At 39.1% G+C, this 21,193-nt stretch overlaps 1 protein-coding gene across 1 annotated transcript in view; it reads right to left on the bottom strand.

Annotated features, from left to right (window-relative positions):
- CNTNAP2 (contactin associated protein 2) overlaps window positions 1-21,193 on the bottom strand; it is a gene marked incomplete at both ends in the record, with an annotated part of 1,153,104 nt that overhangs the window by 100,363 nt on the left and 1,031,548 nt on the right. The window lies entirely within an intron of this gene.

Raw genomic sequence — 21,193 nt, forward strand, 5'->3', positions numbered from 1 at the left:
CTTATAAAAATCTTACTCAGCAACTCTATTAAATTGTGGTAGAAGCACCCCTTCCTGATCATTATCAGTAACAATTCTGATAAATAGTGGGAAATACTTCAGTTCATGGTTTAACAGATTTTCACAAGATTATGTCAGAATGAATTTGTATTTTAATGCAAACTTGAATAATATGAATAAACCTTTTGCAGAGAATATTATTTCAATCCAAATTTGTTAAGAAATTCACACCTTTCGGGTTCTTTTTTTCCTGCAAAAGTGGGTGCTTATAAAATCAAAAATTAAAAGCATATGTTATTGCTGTTGTACTCTCTGTTCTCTTCTGGATAAAATAAATTAATTTCTGGGGTAAACCGCCTTTCATAAGCCATTAATTTAGTCTCTTTGGCCTTTTGCACTTTACAAGACAGAAAATCTGTATAAGCCAAAATTTGCCATTATAGAAATAAAGATGTTTCATTTTAATGTTATTATGTCTTATAAGTGGTTTAGCCAACAAACTCAGACAAATGAGGAAGTAGAGTAAAATCTCTCCAGTGCTTTGTCTGCATGTTCTGTTTGAGTCTATGTTTTCAAAGGTTTGTATTTCTCTTTTACTTTCAAAAACTGCTTTGGATCTTTTAACTCTCAGGTTTGAATTGCCTCCTAAAACTGTCTCTCTACAAGGCTGTAAAATGAGAACCCCTTAGCAGACTTTTCATCTTACTCTTAGGCAACTGATGGCACGGTGGATATTGCTTGTGGATACCTTAAGTACAACCCCATCCAGGATTTTGAAAACCTCTGTAAGTATCCTTCTTTGTTTACAAGATCTTGGTCTTATGTTTGAAAACATCTCTTTTTTATTTTAGGGAGATTGTTCTTTTTTTAAAGACAAAGAGCATGTAAAGAGAATTGTGAAATAGAGATATTCCAAGTTCTGTGACTGCAGAGTCTAGCTTTATGCAGGGCTTCAAAATGAAATCTGTCTCACAGCCTGTAAGACTTATAATGAAATTTGTACTTACTGTAAAAAATTATTCACTCTAAAATGAAAGTAAGATTACCATTTGTATAAATTATTTTTATATTTTTTATATAAAAATATGTATTTTACATATTTGTCAGCAGGTGTATGCACCTGCTGACATGCTGTAAGTTAGAGAAAGCAGTATAGCATCTATGGACTGTGCTGATCCATCCCAAGCAACCCAAAAACATGATTCTTACAAAACCAAAGGGGAGGAAATTTATTTGCCAGACTGAGAGACTGAAAAAACATGAAGTATGTCAATGAAAAGAGCTTTGCAGATAGGCAGAGGCTGCACAACAGTATGTCTCACAGGCAGGTTCTTTTGTTGGTTTTGAGTTTTCATTCTTAGTTTCCATTGGCATAAATTTTGAAGTCTACAGATGAAGTATATTTTCAACCCCGGGTCATCTCTAGGTAAAATTACTGATACTTGTACTTAAACAAAAATGGATGAACATCACATAATAGTCATATTATTGAAAAAAAGAAGAGAAAAGAAATTGTACATCCCCACCCCTCCACCCCCCATAAATGGGATAGGAGATCTAGTGACAACAGAGAAGGAGAAGGCTGAGGTATTCAACTTGTTTTGTCTCAGTTTTCACTGGTAATTGCTGTCCCCACATCTCCTGAGTACCTGAATTTCAAGGCAGGGACTAGGGGAATGAAGTGTTTAAGGTCGGGTTGGATAGGGCTTTGAGCACAACACAGTGCCCCCACTTATTCTTTTCCCTATACACCAGCTTTACTGCTGAGTATGGTTTTGTACGACATGGAGTATCCCTTTGGCCAATGGTCAACTGTCCTGGCTGCGTCTCTTTCCAACTTGTTTAGTACCCTTAGCACACTGATTTGGGGAGAAATAGGAAAGTGAGAAGACTTTGATGTTGTGCAAACACTGCTCAGCCAAAATGCTGGTGTCGTATCAACACTGTTTTAGGCACAAATCTAAAACACAGCTCCATACAGGCTGCTGTGGAGAAAGTTAACACCATCTCAAATGAACCCAGTAGAACATCAAATTTGTTCAGAAGTTCAGTGTAATTAGTTATGTAGAAGAGTAACAATTATTTAGGGTTTTTTTAAAACTAAGTATGGTTTGCTTTTCAAGTATAGTGTACACATATAACCTTTGCATGATGTGGCATCTTTGACCTGAATACATCCTTGGTTGACAGGAAAGTGGTATTAGTCTGTCAAACTTTTGAAGGGGATGGTTATAAAAGTATCATATATATATTCGCATGTGACTATTTTTTTACAGTGATGGACTGAACCAGAGAAGGATTTTTTCAGAAACATACAGGAAATGAGGTGCACAGGTCCCAGAAATTTCTACTGGTCAGTCACTTTGTAGCTTATTAAGTGAGTTTTCATAATGATCATTTTATTTTATATTCTGCAAGATACCCTAAAGAAATAATTCTAAGAAATGAGAATGAGTATCAGATATTCAACAAATGCTTCAAATTGCTTATTTATAAAATAATAAAAGAAAATAAATGTGGGGTTTAATTTATTTAGTCACTACAAAGCTTTGTGATATAAACTTCATAAAACTGAACAAGGGTAATTTTTTTACGTCCTCCTGCCACATATATTCACTCAATAAACTTGAATGTTGTGGCTTAGTTTTACCCTTTCTGTGCCTTGTGCAATTACATATAATTAAATCTCAACACATTTCTTTCATCGATTCAATTTTCTAAGGTCTCAGATTATTGTCAGCCATCTGTCCAGAACACAGAAGAGCAACTTTGGCAAACAAAATGCCCTTCTCACTCTTTTTTCTGTGTTCTTGTTTTTTAGCTCTATTTAGATCCCAGCATTTCCTCATCTCAAATCTATGAGGCTTTTGCCTGCAAAAAGGAAGGCACATGACTGATCTACCCTGCAGGAAGACCTTTATAGACTGGAACAGTGGGCTAACAGGAACTTTATGAAGTTCAACAAAGACAAATGTAAAGTCTTGCACTTAGGAAAACATTATCTGGGAGTGCAGCGCAGTCTGGGATCTACCCAGCTCGGAAGCAGCTCTGTGGAAATGGACCTGGGGATCCTGGTGGATGAGGAGCTCAGTATGAGTGTATAGTGTGCTGCTGCAAAGAAAGCCAACAGGATGCTGTGTTACATCAATAACAGCATCACCAGCAGAGATAAAGAAGTCATTATCCCACTCCACTCAGCACTTGCCAGGCCACACCTGGAATACTCTGTTCAGGTTTGGTCCCCACTATACAAAAAAGATGTTGACAGGCTGTAGAGGGTTCAGAGAAGGGCCACAAACATGATCAAAGGACTGTGAAGCCTGCTGTAGGAGGAAAGGCTGAGAGACTGGGTTTGTTCAGCCTTGAGAGAAGTGGGCTCAGTGGAGATCTTATTACCATGTTGCTCTATTTAAAGGGCATCTACAATGAAGATGGAGATTTCCTTCTCACAAGGAGTCACACAGAAAGGACAAGGGGCAATGGGTGCAAGCTGCCAAAAAGATTGGACCAGACAAACCTTGAGGTCCCTTCCCACCTGGTATTCTATGATTCTATGATTTTATGACTGCATTGTCTGTGGGATTCTGGGTCCTTCCTTTCAAGTCTTTCTGGTAGATGTGCATTAGTTAAACCCATGTTCTGAAGTTCAACTGTACATGAAGTAGTATTCATTTATACGTCCTTTGCCATGCAGAAGGTCAGGCTAAATGAGCTGATAGACTTTTCTGGCATTCAAGATCTATGAACAGCTAGGTCTCCCCTAGTCTCTTTTTTCCTATTTTCCTAGTTTGATCCTTGTTGATAGTTGCAGGCTAGGATCTCTAGCTATAATGAGACTGCTGACAGTTGGGTGGGTGCTCACAAGATGCTAAGCATTAGGGGTTCTACAGACCCATCAGCTGTGGGAAAAAGAAGAAGGCATTACAACTCTCCTTACAGTCAGTTTTGTCTGCCTGTCTTTCTACTTCTTCTCTCCCATTATCCTTTCTCTGAAACACATACTTTCATCTCCTCCCTTGTACTTTGTTTCTTTTACCTCCACTGTATTTTCATGTCTTTCAGTGGGACTCACTGATGTTTTAGTTGACTTACACCAAAGGGAATAGTACCTCACTTCTTTAGGATCCTTCTGAAATCCCATTCTTAGAAGACAAATGTCTCGTTATGGTTAGAATCAAGGCACACTGTAAAATCAAAGGATATAACAATAAGCTACAAACTGTGGACTGAAATCTGCCAGATATTTCCCCCTCCACTTTGCTTGTTTGTTCCATGAAATCAACAGCTTGAAAATACTCTTATCTGTGTAAGGAAATATCTGCCAAACTTCTTGTACAGTTTGTTTATATATACACTGCTGATAAAGGGCTCACTGACTAAACCTAGACATAATTCATAAAAATGATTGGAAATTAGTGAAAAATTAATCAAAAAATAGACATGTTACATGTATCTAGAGCTAGTGGTTTATGTATTTTTATATGGAATCCAACACCAGAGTCAAGATCAGGTCTCATATCTGTAGTCACTGGAAACCTTACTATTGGCTTTAGCAGACTCTGGATAGAAAAGAGGGCTTTCCAGGATTTGAAAGCAGCTAACTTGTCCACCTTTCCCACTTAGACAGCTGAATTTAAAGATAGTTTTACAAAGTCATCTCCAAATTACCTGCCCTGTTGCCCTCATTTGCACAGGGGTGAGAGATGGTGATGCCAATGCTGACATTAAAACAACATTGATAGGTTGTTCCTGGCTGCTGAAAATACATGGAAAGGGCTACAGATGCTACCCTGAAGTGCTGTAGTGGAACCCAGGACCTGCTTTGAGAAGGTTACTTCTCAAGGGACACAACTGAAAATCAAAGCCATCAAAACAACATCTCAGAGAGACATTGCTGTTCCAAGTTGCTTGACTGAAATGCAGGAATGGCTATCTGTTAATAATCAGGTAGTTGTCAAAAATCATGACCATATTTACAATAATTAGACTAAGCATCTGGAAGATTTCATCATTTATCTAATTCCCAAATGAAATGGCCATTTGGACTAATGAGTGAAAGCTTCACTCATTTGACCAAATGACAGTGCACTTCTATGCCCAAGACTGCAGTGATCCCTGAGCTAAGTGCCAAATGAGCTAGCTCTGGAAGCTGCACAGCTGCATCAGCATGATGCTGTGCCAAGAGTAATTAGCTTTAATGAGAGGCTATACTGCACCTAGGATCAAAGCATAGCTGAGGGCTGATTTATGTGGGTATGCAATCTTAGAATTAGCTCAGGTATCTCTCTAACATGGGTGTTCATTGTATAGACTAGACACAGTCTACATTTGCTCTGAGGTTAACAAGTAAAACCAAAAAATATCATGCAACTTTACACTCTCTTGGATCTCATGAAACCATTTATATAAGTGTCAAGAAGGAAAAAAGGGTGAGTAAAGCTAGCACTGATTTAACATCATTTAACAGCCACTTCTTATGGTGTAAGTCCATCCACAAGATGTAATACAATAACAAGTGAGGTTCAGAATTTCTACAACAAGCTGATATTCTACATGGAGTAAACAAACTATCAGAAAATCACAGAATCACAGAACCATAATATGGTTTGGGTTGGAAGGGACTTTTAAAGATCACCTAGTCCAATCCCCCGGCCATAGGGGTGATCAATAGATCGCGCTGTACAGAGCCCCATCCAACCAGACCTTGAACACTTTCAATGATGGGTCATCAACGACTTCTTTGGGCAACATGGTCCAGTGTCTTACCACACTCGCTGTCTATAGGCAATATAAATTTACCTTATTTCAGTTTCAAACCATTGCCCTTTGTCTTCTTGTTCTGTCACTACAAGTGTTCATAAAAAGTCTTTGTCTTTCTTATAAGCCCCTTCTATATGTTGAAAGGCACCAATAAAGTCTCTGTGGAGCCTTCTTTTCTCCAGGCTGAAGAATCCCAACTCTCTTGGCCCTTATTCATAGGATAGGTGTTTCAGCCCTATGATCACTTCCATGGACCTCCTCTAGATAAACTCCATCAGGTCCATGTATTAGGAATTCCAGAGCTGGTGGGATATTACAGGAATCAAGTAGAGGGGCAGATTCACCTCCCTTGACCTACTAGACATGCTTTTTTTTATGCAGCCAAGGATACAACTGGTTTTCTAGGCTGTAAGTGCACATTGCCAGCTCATGTACAATTTTTGTCCACCAATAACGCCAAGTCCTCTTCTACAGGGCTGCTCTCAATACATTCATCACCCATTCTGTAGTGAAACTGGGGATGGCACCAACCCAAGTGCAGCATGACCTTGCCGAACTTCATGAGGTTCATATGGGCCCACTCTCCAGCCTGTCAACATCCCTCTGGATTGCCATGGGACACCACTTGTTACTGGTTTCCACTTGGACATTGAGCCATTTACTGTAACTCTGGACACAGCCATGCATTCCTTATCCATCTAACATTCCATCCATCAAACCCATCTCTCTCCCATTTAGCAGCAAGAATGTTGTGAAGGACCATACCACAGGCCTTACAGAAGTCCAGATGACATCAGCAGCTCTCCCCTTTTCCGCTGATACAATCACTCTATCACAGAAGTTCACGAGATTTTTCAGGCACAGTTCTCCCTTTGCGAAACCATCTTGACTTTCTACTCACCTCCCTGTATTGCACATGCTTTGACATAGCTCCCAGAAGGATCTGTTCTATCATCTTACCAGGCAGAGAGGTGAGGCTGACTGGTCATTAGCTACCAGGAAACATTTCCTCCTTTCTACCCTTTTTAAAGTTGGGTGTGAGGGGAATTCACCAGAGACCCACAACATTTCATATATGATGGAGGGCGGTTTGACAACTAAATCAGCCCATTCTCTAAGGGCTCTGGGATGGATCTTGTCCCATGTACTTAGGCATGTTCAGGTTTCTCAGGTGGTCATGAACCTGAATTGTGGTGGGAGGGACTTTGTTGCCCCAGTATCTGCCTTGATGTTGAGGGGCTTGACATATGTGGAAGAGAGATTACTGTATATATTGATAAAATATTACTTCCCTGTGAAAAAAAAAATTACCTTCAGATGTAAGAAATCTAGATACATGTACAGAAAGGAGAAGAGAAATTAACTTCTCAGTGAAAGGTAAAGAACTAAAATGTGTAACAGAATGGCTTTAACCATTAATATTTAGAAAAGATACAGACAGATATCCAAGTGTGTTTTTTTGCAAAGATTAAATAAACTAATTTCTGCTGAATAGAAGTTATTCAGTTCCTCTGCAAATGCATCAAGGATACAGAACTCTTCAGAATGTCTGAAGCTTTTTATGACCTTTTCAGAGTGTTTTTATACACTGTTTAATTTTGAAACTTTCCAAGTATCCTGCAGGCCCCAAAACCAATTCAGAATGAAAAAAGAAGAAAAAGGCTTTGTCAAATGCAGAAAAGATCATCTTCTGAAGTGGCGATCCTTCTCATATTTTTGACCCTCATTTTCTCCACCATTTAGTCTACAGCCAGAAGGCACTTGATTCTGTCCCTGCTGTGTGCAGTACCTACATCTGGTAGCTGCAAATCTGTAGTGACATTTTTTTGCAAATGGACAGGGAATTAGATCTACATTGTCCTGATTCAGCAATAGTTGCTCTTTTCTTATGCATATGACTATGTGATCACATTGTAAGACAAGACTGCACACAAATAAATTGATTTGCTGTACATTTAAAAGATGTGAACATTAATACATTATTGTCCTTCTTCCATGGTACTTTCATGTATCCCTTCTAGTCAGATTTACAATTGAACCCATAATTTCTATAATTGGATACAGAAGTTTAAGTCCGAGCTTTCTATTTACAGGTACCAAGCATATTTGGATTAATGGGAATTAAATATGTTAAAATTATTCTTTCCTAATCCCATTTTTTAATTATTCTAATATATTTTCATCTATCTGTCTGCCAGGCTGAATAGCTATCTGTTTTCTTGTTCCTTCATCACCGGTGTTGGATTAGACTCCCTCTACCGTAATAATCTTCACCTACTGTCTCCATACTGAGCCTTTGCAATGCATTATCCTCAGCTGTGGTTTTAATCTTACATATTTGGCATATACCAGAAGATGTGGAAGTACTGTACCACATTGCATCCTAGTCCTGGGAAGTTCTGTGGCTCCAATAGTCTGGGAGTCCCAGAGTACTGGGAAATAATGGTGAGAGGAGGTTTCAGAAAAAAAATGTGGAAAAGGCAAGTGAAAAGAAGGCAGAGGGAAACTGGAAGGTAGGAAAGGTGGTAACTAGTGGTTACTGGCTCATTAATGGTTTAGATGATGCCGGGGCAGAGTGTGCCCTCCACAGGCTTGCAGATGTTACAAAACTGGAATGTCTGTGCTGACATCCAGAGGGACTTCAACAGGCTGGAGAAATGGACTGACAGGAACCTCATGAAATTCAGCAAGGGGAAGTGCAAAGCACTGCACCTGACAAGGAACAACCCCATGGACATGCTAGGGATCACCTGGCTCGAAAGCAGCTTTGCAGAAAAGGCCCTGGGGGGCCTGGTGGACACCAAGCTGAACACAAGCCAGCACTGTACCTTGGTGACAAAGAACACAAGTGGTATTCTGGGGTGCATTAGTAGGACTGTTAGAAGGTTGAAGGAGGTGATCTTAGCACTAGTGAGGCCACATCTGTAGTGCTGTGTCCAATTCTGGGTCCCCAGTATGAAAGAGACAGGAACATAATAGAGAGAGTCCAGCAAAGGACCGTTAAGATGATGAACAAACTGGAGCATCCCTCCTATGTGGAGAGGGTGAGAGAGCAGGGAGGAGAGGAGGCTCAGAAGGCATCTCATGAATGTATACAAATACCTGATGGGAGGCCATAAAGACGATGGACCAAAGTTCTTTTTAGTGGTGCCCTGTGACAGAACCCGGGCCAATGAACACCAGCTGAAACACAGGAGGTTCCTTCTGAACATCAGGAAACACTTTTTAAATGTGACAGCTTTCTATGGGGATCTAGTTGAAACCCATGGTTTGGGTTTTTTTTAACAACTTCTGTGAAAAAGAATGCTGATGGTCTATAGGACCATGAGTTTACTGAAGATAATCTCTTTCTTCTGTTTCTCTTGCTTATCCTCTAATGCTAAATACATGCCTCTCTGGATAGAATTTGAACATAACCATCAGCCAGTTTGTTGAAGCTCATGTTAGATAAAGTCCAGTTAGAATAGCCAGTAGAAAGAAAAAATTAAAAAGTATATTAATTTCCAGCAGTGTATCTCTCGAGCATGCCACCAGGATGGCTTTCATCTGTATTCATATGGCTAGGGGATTCTAATAGTGTCTACTAAACAAGATTTTGCTAGTGTGATATATATTTCTGGCAGCTAAAATTGTGCATTGTTGCTGATTCACACATATTTCAGTTCCAAAAGTACATCACATTTTCCATTTTTCTCCAGTGCATAATTAGTCCTCTTGGCTTGCATTAGAAAAGTCAAAGAAATTAAAGGTTGTTACAAGTAAATATATAAAGAAATAAATTACAGGCCATTATTCTGATAGTCTCTTGGCCAGTCAGCAACATTGAGCACGGATATCCACCACTATCTACATATTCTGAAATATTTGCAGGTGTATTACAGTGCTTCCTTATTGCTGTCTTATATGAGTTCAGCTAGAAACACCTTTCCTCCCCATTTTCTGGTTTGTTTTTTTTTTTCCTGAGTATTTAAGGGAATAATAATAGGCTGGGATACTACAGCATGGAGTAATTTCCTCAAGTGTACATTTACAGCTGCACTGTTTCAACAATGCTAGTATTAAAATTGGGCTATTCACCATCATAGTCTGCTCTCAACAGGTTAAGAAGTTGCATATAAAAAGAGGTGTATCTGTTAGATGCAGCACTTCTCAGTTACAGCTTGTTTCTGGTCAAGAGTGCTTATGTCAGCACGCCACTGTGTTTCCTTTCACACACGAGTTTAGATTACTCCTTTGGAGCTAGGAGCTGGAGCAGAAAACAGTGCAGACTTACATTCCTTGGCTGACTTTTACCTAGTGTGGTCCAATCTGAGGTCTGACTGCAGCTGAGGGGGAACTTCTAACTGCTGGAAACCCATCTCAATCTTTTCCAAAGCACTCAGGCTACTTCCAACTGTCTAAATGCTTTCCAGGTGCAAGGTAATAACAACAACAACAACAAAAAAGGTCCTGGCTTCTCTCACCTTGTAGACAGAAACTGCTACTGGCAGACAGCTACATACACATGTAATTCTCAGTATTTTGGAAAGGCATAACCATACTGGAGCTCAGTATGAAGGGAAATCAGAAGTGAATACTGCACTTTCCTCATAATATGGAAGCATGTATGTGATGACAAAGATAAGGAAAGATAACTAAGAATCAGTTATTTTTATTTCCCTTTAAAATAAACTCAAGTATCAATGAACCAATCAAAGAGAAATACAAGTATTCTTACACAGTAGCTTGGGGGGACAAAAATATTGCAATAAAAGTACCAAATTTTCTCATTAAAGATCACACAAAAGCCAAATATGCCCTAAGAATATAATTATTTATTATCTTTTTTTATTAATCACTTCAGTTATGCTAGTTGCACTCCAGCTGTCTTGTAGATAAGCACTTGGAAACCACTCTCATATTTTTATGACTATATTTTAGTTGATGTAGCAATTTTCAGCCATGGACATTAAGAATGAAAAACGTTATCAGTCCTGCTTAAACAGGGAAACAAAGCAAAGATATGTGAAAGAACTTGTTTAAGGTCAAACATCAGATAGTTAGTGCAGATCTTGAAAAAAACTAATTGCTTTGCTCCCAAGGCAATAAATACAACTTCAGACAGACGATATTCCCTCCCATCCAGCCAGTCTGGAAGGAAGGAATGGTGACTCAGTTGAGGGTCTTACGGATTCCTATGATGAGAGTTACTAAAGTTTAAAAAAAATACAGCAGCAATATCTTCTGGTCTACTTTGTGAGAGATGATTCACAGAGGGAACTGTAGTCAGTGCATTGAGTGGAAAAGGAAAGGAGGCCTGTGTTTTCCTGTCTGTAGTGGGTTATAATATACTTCATTATATCTTTTTAACTGCAACACTTCACCATGAAACTGAATAGATCCCATGCAAGAGAAGACACCACAACAGGGGCAGAAGTACAACCACCAAAACAGAGCTCTTCTATGCAGCATATAAGGGGTTTTGAGTAACTGATAGTAATTTTTTATTGTACAAAAGGCAAAAATAAAAGTAGGTGCTAATATTCATGGAATCAGATTATGTTTGAGCATTATAAAGTATCAGAGAGAATTCTGAGAGGAAAGAGTGGCTTTTTTTCCTACGAGAAGTTGCTATGAAGTTGGCACAGTTCTAAAAATGCTGAGCAATGGGTTTGGGAGGTTGTAAACAGAGACAAAGGATATGAAAACCCCTCTTGAATATGCCACACTTGAATATTGGCCAACACTGTAAACAGTGAATCATACTAAAAGAGGCTGCTGCAGGCCTGGAAAAATAGACATCAAGAGTCTGTCACTCATATGTGGTGTGATTCTGAGAAAGAACACATTGCTCATCTTCTGCTGCGTTTTTCTCTCTAATTTGTCTATTAGCTGTTGGTTTGCTGCAAACTGCAGTAAAGATTTGTCAAGATATTTAGATGCCTGGTTGGTAGCTATCAAAAAGCTTTTAAATCTGGCCAGGTGTTCATGATGATATGAACGTATTGATTTTTCCAACTGTCCATCTGTCATTTGTTATGCCGTTTTATAAGCAATTTTCATGGCTGATATTTATTTCTCTGTGGCTGACCAGGGATTGTCATCAGGGTAAGGACCCTGTTGCACTATGCACTGCACTAACAACAAAAAAGGCCATCCAAAAATATGACTCAAGTTTACCTTTACTGTACTAACTCCATCTGTGAAAAGAGAATGTGTGAGGGTGCAGGACCCGGCTAACTGTGGCTCCCTTTTGTAGAAAGCTTTAGACTAAAGTTTTTTGTCTCTCAGATCTATACTTATAACTATGTTCAGTTGCCAACATTCAGGATAGACCCCCCCAAAATGGAAAGCGATGCCATTGATGTTTACTTTTTTATTCTGCTGCAGGAAAAAGATCTAAAGAAACCAGACCGCAGGGGTACCATGGAGTGTTAAAGGAGAGCAGGAGACAGAATTGACATGCTGGAGGTAAAAATATCTGCTCTGACTTCATGGTAATTAGATGTAGAAAGCACCTGTAACATGCTGGCAGAGGATAAAGGGTACAACCACGTGGTATGTGTTCAGTTTTGACCAGTATGTAAATGAGGGACCTGCCTCGTTTAGGCATTTTTTCCGACCTATTTTGCTTCACTGTATGCCCAAGTCCCATGAAATGTAAAGCCAACAGGAGACCCATTCATATTTCCTGTTGTAGCAATGGAAAACACAAAAGGGTGAGTGAAAGGGTTGATGACTGCGCAAAACATTTATTGTTAGCATTCAGATTATTACACAAGTAGAGACAAAATGCACTACAGTGATCCAAGCTCTATTTTAATAACAAAGCCAAGATGTTTAGATCGAGAGGATATAAAAAGCTTAAATTTTTGTAAGATAGTGTAATGACTCTTGTGACAGTAACTGCCTTCACGCTCCTCTTTAAAAATGGATTCACAGTTTTATTAGCTTTTTAACAAAATTTCACATTAATTTTTTTTCTTTTCTTTTAAATTATACGTGTGCACGGTTTTTGAATGAAAAATCAGGAGAAGAAATATTCCTCTTCTTTGTCCTCAGAACAACTGTAGCAAGGCAAGGTAGAGACAGACTGAATCAAGAGTGACTTATAATTTAATAAGTTTTCATCATGATATAAATAGATTTTTCTTTAAAACCATGATGAGATGCTTCAAAGTGTTAGCAAAATCTGTGGCCAAAACTTTATATGAACATTTAGCATCTGCTACATCATAATGTTCTTGTAAATACTTAAAGAGATGAAAATTATATTCACTTGAATCCATATTTTGACATAATTTGAATTAATTGTGTGCATAAATATTTGAAGCATCATGCATACAATTTAATTATTATTAGAACCAGCTCCTCTTCCATGTTATATTATCATTTAGTCATAGAAAATATTTTTCTTTGGTGAAAACAGTAATTTATACTTTCACTAGGCTAACTACACAATTGCCAACACATTATCTAAAGAAATAAAACTTGAAGAAAAGAAGTAGTTTACAGAATACCAAAGCCCTATTTAACTGGTCAGTATGAAGAAGATTCTCAAAAGCATCTAAATTAATTAGGACCAGAAGACCCATTGGATTCAGGCCACAGAGCTTCAGGAAATTGGTTGGACCACTCCAGAAATTTCCCATTTATAGTGTTCCAATTCATGGGATGATGTGGATGATTAGGATTAAAGGTAAAGAATTAAGAACAGAGTGGTATAAGTCACAGTATAGTCTGCTATAGGCCATCTGACCAGGAAGAATAAGTGAATGAGATCTTCTAGAGACAGATAGAAGTAGCCCAATGTTCACAGGCCCTAGTCCTCACATGAGTCTCCAACCACCCCAGTATCAGTTGGAGGGACAACACAGCAGAGCTCCTGAGGAGCACTGATGACAAATTCCTGACGCAAGTGAAAGAGAAGCCAATAAGGAGAGATGCTCTGCTGCATCTTACACTCACAGAAAGAGGGGCTTTCTGGGGATGTGAAGGTTGAAGACCTACACCAGCTGGTGTGAACATGAGATGGTGGAGTTCAGAATGCTGATAAGAGGGAGGAGAGAAAAAGAAGATAGGCTTCTCCAAGTATTTCCATGCTACTTAAGTAGCAAACAGAAGATGAGGGGAAAATGTGGGCCCACTGCTGAATGAGGTGGGGGCACTGGTGACACAAGACATGGAAAAGGCTGAGGTAATGAATGCTTTCTTTGCCTCTTTACTAGCAATACCAGGCTTCTGGAGTCCTGGGGAGAAAGTCTGGAGCAGTGGGGTTGGACCAGATACCTCCAGAGATCCTCTCAAGACTTAGCCATATTGCAATTGCGTGATGCTGTGATTGCAGAGACTGTGTGGGTTATTCACTAATTGAAAGAATAGTTGAGATTCATTTTAGTCCTGTGGGCAGGATGTTATCAAAATCACATATTTGTCCTTTGCTCAGAAGAGCATTTTTAAATACTCAGAAGAGTATTTTTTGGGGAAAAAAATAAATCCTCCTCAGGTGGGTCCCCTAGCCACTAGGTTTATTCTATCATTCATGAGCTCCATGGCTCATTGAGAATGGCCCTCTTCTGGACTTGCTCCAGCAGCTCAGTATCTTTGTTGTATGGAGGACCCTAGAGCTGGGTGCAGTACTCTTGGTGTGGTCTCACCAGAGCAGAGTGTAATGAAGCAATGGACATTCTTTTTTGATTAATGAAACCCCTGATTTTTGGAAGAAGAGCATTTTTACATATCTCACATTCTTGATTTTCTTCCATAAAGAGCAAAGTTGGAAAACAGAATTGCCCAGATTGTTGATGAGACAGATGAAGTATAGATCATCAGAAAATTAAAGGACCTCTAATTTGTTTTGGGTCAAGTCATGTATTTATTATACTGAACACCTTCACACAAGAAGTCAGCATATGTATAAATATCTTTTTTTGCCACTAACACAGTGTTGGAAAGGTCAGAATATGATGGGATCATAGTGTGATCAGCCACAAATTCATATGACACTTTGGGCAGGGTATACCACTGTACAAGGTACTAGTAAAGCATTATCAGAATTAATGTGGATCAGTCTGATTACATGTGTTTAAGAAAGAAAAATTCAAGGTGAAATGTGTTATTATCATAACAGATAATAACACATTTCACCTTGAATTTTTGAATAAGAGAAAGGAACAAGAGAAAACATCTTCTGAAAAGAGATGAGGTGAGTTTGTCTTGCTTAACACAGCAATTAAAAGCTGAGAGAAGATATGATTCCTACATAAATACACAAGGGGAGAGTAAATACTAGGTAGGGAAAATAATTAGTTCAGCCAAAGAACAATACTGAAACAAGAACGAATGGCTATGAACAAAAGATGCAAATAAAACTGTTAGGAAATAGAAGATTTCTAACCAACCAAGGTGTGAAAGCCTGAAACAGTTGTCCAGCTGGCAAAAATTCAAACTATTTTCAATAAAGAGTTGTACAAATTTAGGTAGCTAGACATGGGTTATGCCTTGTGGTTGTCTATGACATCAGGGATCTAAATTCCAAGACCCAGAAGGTCTGTTCCTGTCATGTGCCTAAGCCATCTGGCAATTTTGTGCTGTATAGTAAATATTTACTTTCTGCAGGAAAAAGATCGTATATGAAAAGGTAGCAAAGAATATGCAGTTGCAGCATGTAAAAGAAAGTAGGATGGAAATGAGGGCAAAGACCTGAGTGGAGCTAGTGGGTGGGGTAGCAGGGCTAGCAATGACTTGCCATGGGTTGTGGGTATTTATTCCAACACTAACTAAAGTTGGGGGCAAGTATGCTTTTTTGAATGCCATCTAGTTCCTACTTTGAACTTTATGTGAGCTGTAATTGATGTGTAAGACACTGCACATAAAATAACTGTTAAAGTGGCATTTATGACAATGAGAAAAGGATCCCAGTGCCCCTGAAATGAAAGGGGCAATGCTGAGGCAGGGCTGTACAGCCCTTTGCAATCACAAATGCCATGCTGACATTGAGGTAGACCAAAGTATCAAAACCTGTACCCTGTCAGAGTCCAAGCCAGGTACAGAAGAGGTACTGATGGCCTTAATTTCCCCACAGCTCTGTGCCTTGGACTTTCTATTGGCCAGTTTTAGGCAGTTCCCCAGCCGGGATGTTTATTTACTGCCTTTGGCTTACTCCTACATGCCATCCTGGGCATCTATCCCCATCTGCTAACAAGGATACAGGTGGAATTGGCCTTCTCAGATGGGCCATAAATTGTTCTGTTTGAGTATCAGCCTTTTCTGTATCACCTACCTCATCTGGAAAGGAATTTTATCTTTAAAAGACTGGTGCTTGAAGTTCTTTGGACTAGAGTGGGTTTTTTGTTTGTAGCTCTCATGTTGTCCTGGAGTAGGATGAGAGCTTGCAAATATCGCTGTAAAAACAATTGGGTTGAAAATTTTCCAGAAGAGATTTAATTTTTATCCATTTAATTTGATAACTTTTTACTGGGCCCTGGTACGAAGAGATTCCTCAGTGTCCTATGCATTCTTTGACGTGTGGGTAATGCAACATGTTCTCCTGAGGGTTATTTTTGTAAAAAGTGACCTTCTTCTAAGACAGCAAAATAACAACTCAATTAAAAGAAACAACAAAGATCACACTGGTTTCCCTACCCAGCTAGAAAAATAAAGCAGCAGAAGGTGCAAGCTGCATTTACATTAACATATGGGAATGTAAAGAGTGGAAAACTCGTTGATATGGTAGAATTCCATTTTAGGATAACTCTGAAGAAAGATGTGAGGAAGTTATTAAAATCTGTAAGACAAGATATTAATCAGTCGTGTTAGAACAGTCAGTCTGGAGGAGCGAATGCTGTCTGGGCAGAAGCAAACAGCAATGGGAATCGTGGTCCCTGGTCTGTGTCTCAACTAAGCAGCCTAGAAATAGCTAAGCACAAGAAGCAATGTAGGAGTTCTCAAGTGCAAACATTAGGTATTAGAGTGCTGTCAGTATCCCTTGTACAGAGAGCAAGCAGACCCATCCTGAAACCACACCACTGCTCTCATTAGCAAGCTACTCCATTTAAACCCTGTCACAGCAGCCAGGTTCACTGGTCACTCCTTGGTGAGACTTCCACGGTAGCTAGCACTGCAGCAGTTATCAGCCCAGTGACATCTCACAATGTAGATGTTGTAAATACTTCTAGCTTTCTACAATAAATTAGTAAGAAAGCTCCTTCCTCTGTCACTTGTTCATGCCAAAATCAAACACAAGCTGACCTTTATCTCTCTAAGCCTCATCTTTTTTTCTGTTGCAAAACTGACTTGCTGTTTACTTTCTTCAGAATAGTAACAGGGACACACATTTCATTAGTGTCTTTAAATTGCTTGGAGGTGCTGGGATGGGAGGAGCTACAGAAGCATGCAGAATATCTTTTCCATTAGAATAATATGACAGTGTCATTAAAAGTTTTCTGGAAATAATTTAATTCACCTCTGACTTTCTAGAGCAACACTGGAAATATGATACAAAACAGTGATGGTAGATACTTCTTCCCAAATCTCAGGAATGTGTCCCTCCCAGAATTTGCTTTCAGGAATACATGTCTTCCAAAACTTGGCATTTCTCTGGATCTGAAAACTCAAATTTGTGCTATTTGACAGACACCTTACAAGTATGAAATAGTTGGGTTTTCATAGCCATAGCTCACTGAAGTCTTCAACCCACATCTCATAAACATACAAAACCATACTCTTGCTCATTTGACCCTAGTCAGATATGTTGCTATTCAGATGGATTTGAGGTAGCCTCCTGCTTGCTGCAGAGTTTCAAGGCAGGATCCTGGAGGCCTATTTCCCTGCACCTGTATGACTCTAGCTGGGCTCCATTATGCAGAACTACCATCTCCAGGGATGAATGACTGCGAGGAAGAACTGAATGGGGAGGGGACCTGAGAGTCTTAAAGAATGCATAGTGAAATTTTGTTTTGTTTGGCAACATTCAATCCTGAAGTACTTAAAAAAAACCCAGCCAAACAAAAAACATTGGGATTGCTTATTAGGACCTGCAGGATCCATGTTGCTGTTGGCTGACGTACAGGCTGCTGTTTCATCTCTGTTTCATCTGATGGGCCTCACAGCTTACTTCAGTTCACATGAGTACTGCATGCTATAGCCAAGTCCCCATCGCCTCCTTGAGCCAGTGCTGGCTCTACTGCACATACACATGACAGGTAAATGGAAAGTGGACACTAAATTTATAAGTGCTTTCAGGTACACAGTGTGGGGGCAGATGAGGCACTCTGAGAGAGATGCCAAACAGCTCGTCCCATATTCAAACTTTGGATTGCTTCCTTGAAAGGCACTGACAAGGAACTGTCTGAGACAGCCCTGGCAGGCTTTGTAGACAGCAGATTGCATACCTCTGCATCCTAAAAGGTTGGCCAAGGTTAAAGAAGGGCCAGTATAAATAAAAGTATAAAGGCCAGTATAAATGAAAAGATGGTGTTCTCAATAGGATTTTTACAGGAAGCTTGGATTTTCAGTTAAACCTTCCCAAAACTGTACAGAAAATCCCTAAAAGAGAAAATAGCATATTTTTTCCCTCTAAAGACATTTTAAAATTTAAAAACCTCTGTAAGTTTTGACCAGAGACTATGTTTTTCTGGAAGCACTGCTTTACAGAAAAATTTATACCTTATCTAGCTTCCTTTTTTCCTAGTTGTTGTCAGCTGACCAGACAGCTATAAAAATAATGGGGTTCTCTAGATTTACTGATGTATGTAAAAGCTGAGGTTTCAGGTAATTCTATATCTCTGCCAACTGTTCCATGAATGGTGACAAGCTTGGCAGAGGAGCTGCTTGATAAATGGAATAACCAAACACTTCAGCCAAATTCACAGTAACAGTTCATGACTGTTTTTTCATGACAGTCTTCCTTGTCAGATGTTTGAAAAAGCTGTTCCTTAAATCAGAGAAACGCATTCTTCCCTTCCTTCCTCTATTCCCCCTTTCCCCAGTTACAGCAGTCTGGGGCTTTACTGTAGACACATGAAGTTACTCTTCAAGATACTGCCTCCTTTTCTTACAAATCTAGAGAGTTAGAAAATAATCTGTGCAATTATTAGACTTTAGGAAGCTCCAAGACAGCACACCAATAATTTAATGAGCATTCCTAGTGACAGCTCTTGTGCTCAGAATAAACCATGCAACAGCAAACTTCTTTCCAAAGACTTGGATGTAAGAATTCTCATAGGCAGAATGATTTGTTTCCCAAATGCATTCACCAAGTGCTGCAAGCTGATTAAAATGCTGGATATTGTACCCCCCCTCAGTTCCTGGTCTGTAGAGCTAAGCTTATGCTTCACTTCACTAACATCTATTTTACTCACAAGGGAAGAAGGAAAAAGAAATTTCAGTATCTGCTGGCAGGACACTGATTTCAGCATTTACCTGAAATTAAAGAAAGGTTTTGTAGGAAGTCATTCTTCCTCAGTAAGAATTGTACCTGTATGAGAAGGCAACAGACAGACGAAAGCAACACACCCACTGGATGAAGTGCAGCAGCTTGCAGCGAGTATGTGATGGTGGCCATTATGCAAAAAAAATAGCTGTTCTACCACAGAATTTGATGGGTTAGCTAGAAAACAGCTTGCCAAAGGAAACCTTCTTCGGGGTTTAGGGGGAACTTACTTAACTTTATGTTCTGGTTAAGAAAAAATCATGTATTAATTTTATGGGACTTCTGTAATGGGGAAGCAGCAGGGCCTATTGTAAGTCATGTAAGGAGCTTCTGAAATCCTGAAACTGCTTTTCATTTGGATGAATTAAAAAAAAAAAGTGCAGACTAGAATGAAAAAAACATGAAAATCATATAAAACAAACATCCATTAAGTAAATGTGTGATTCAGAAGTAACTCTTTGTTGGTAAAACCACAGCATTCAACTCCTTTTGAGCTATGACTAGTAGAACATTAAAGTCACAGGAAGACCTATTTTCTGGGGCTCTGAAAATTTCAAGCAGTAGTTTCCAGGAAAGAAAGGGCAGAGTGAATGCAATTATATCAGATGAACTGCCTTATCCTTTTTAGCAAACATAGTGAGCATAATTTTAATCAAGAGCTTTTTACTACTTTAAACAGCAATAATACATGTGACCTTATAGACTGCTTTTGCAGGTGATATTTCAACTTCTACCATCTAGCATCTTTAATCTAAGGTTTAGATTCAGGGACATGAGGCAGAAGTTGAATTTATGCATATACTTAATACAGCAGTCAGTGGATCTCAAGCATAGGCTTAAAATTAAATTCCTGTTTAATGATATTCTGGGTACGCTGCCACATGCTTTCTTGAACTGGTGCATCTATTCAGCAAGCCACTGCAGCATGATTATTATTTAAACTGCTCTGAGTTCAAAGGAATTATAGGTACTGCCACGTCACCTTTATTCACTGTTATTGTCACCTTTTAGCTAAGTGAACAGTCTGATAACTACCACAGCTGAAAACAACTTCCATACATAAAAAGAGCAAGAAACTTTGGAGATGTCCATCTCAGGTGACTGTAAGTAGAACTTAAATTCACAGTGAAATTCGATATAGCAGCAACTTTATTATTAAAGGGTTGTGCCCTTGTTAATACGAATGAGACGATTTCCTGTCACTCAGTAGAAAAGATTTTGTTTTTCACCAAGTTGTAGATTACAGAAAATTTGAATCAACTAAATTCCTTGTAGAAAGAGAGAAAGACACGTCACCCACCTGTTACTTGGCACTTTACTGTTACCTGAAGGGGAAATTTAGGTATATTTTAAAGGGACCTCTTGGTACTTTTTAAATTTCCACATTCTAAGCTACAGGTTTAGACTTCAGGAAGTAACAATTCATTTTTTTAATTAAATGCATGTATGTAAATTGCAGTGAAACCACATAAAAATAAATTAAAAAACTGGGCATGCAAACAATTCTGTCTCTTTCAACATCAATGACTTCTGATGCTGACCTTTGTGCATCAATATTTAGAGATGGGTCCCTGGCATCCATGAATAGCTCCTGCAGCAAAAGGAAGCACAAATTCTGTTCCTGGTGCTCAAGTGCAGGGAGGCAGCTTGATGCACTCATGTAACCCTGCTGCAGTAATGTGCTGCCAGAGGCTGTAATAACAGCCACATGTAGCACAGCAGGCCTGTCGCTGCTCCCATTTATGACAGGGTAAACAGGGTCAAGGGAGAACAAAGGAGACATAAAACATTTTTCCCTCCTAATTCAACTGCTTCAATTTCACTGAGCAGAAATCAGGTACAGCTGAGGGTTTCGTGACCTTCCTTGGAAAGTTTGCACCTGGGACATTAAAGATGGTTTAAATAATAAAATTAATTTGCCCTGTTTTTCAGATCAGTGATTTTATTAAGAGATAATGCTGATAAAGATTATTTTTATGAGATATTTTAGGGCTTTTAAATATCATATGCAAGGTTTCGGCC

Source organism: Gallinula chloropus (genome assembly GCF_964237585.1).
Source record: "Gallinula chloropus genome assembly, chromosome: 2".
Classification (NCBI taxonomy): Eukaryota; Metazoa; Chordata; class Aves; order Gruiformes; family Rallidae; genus Gallinula; species Gallinula chloropus.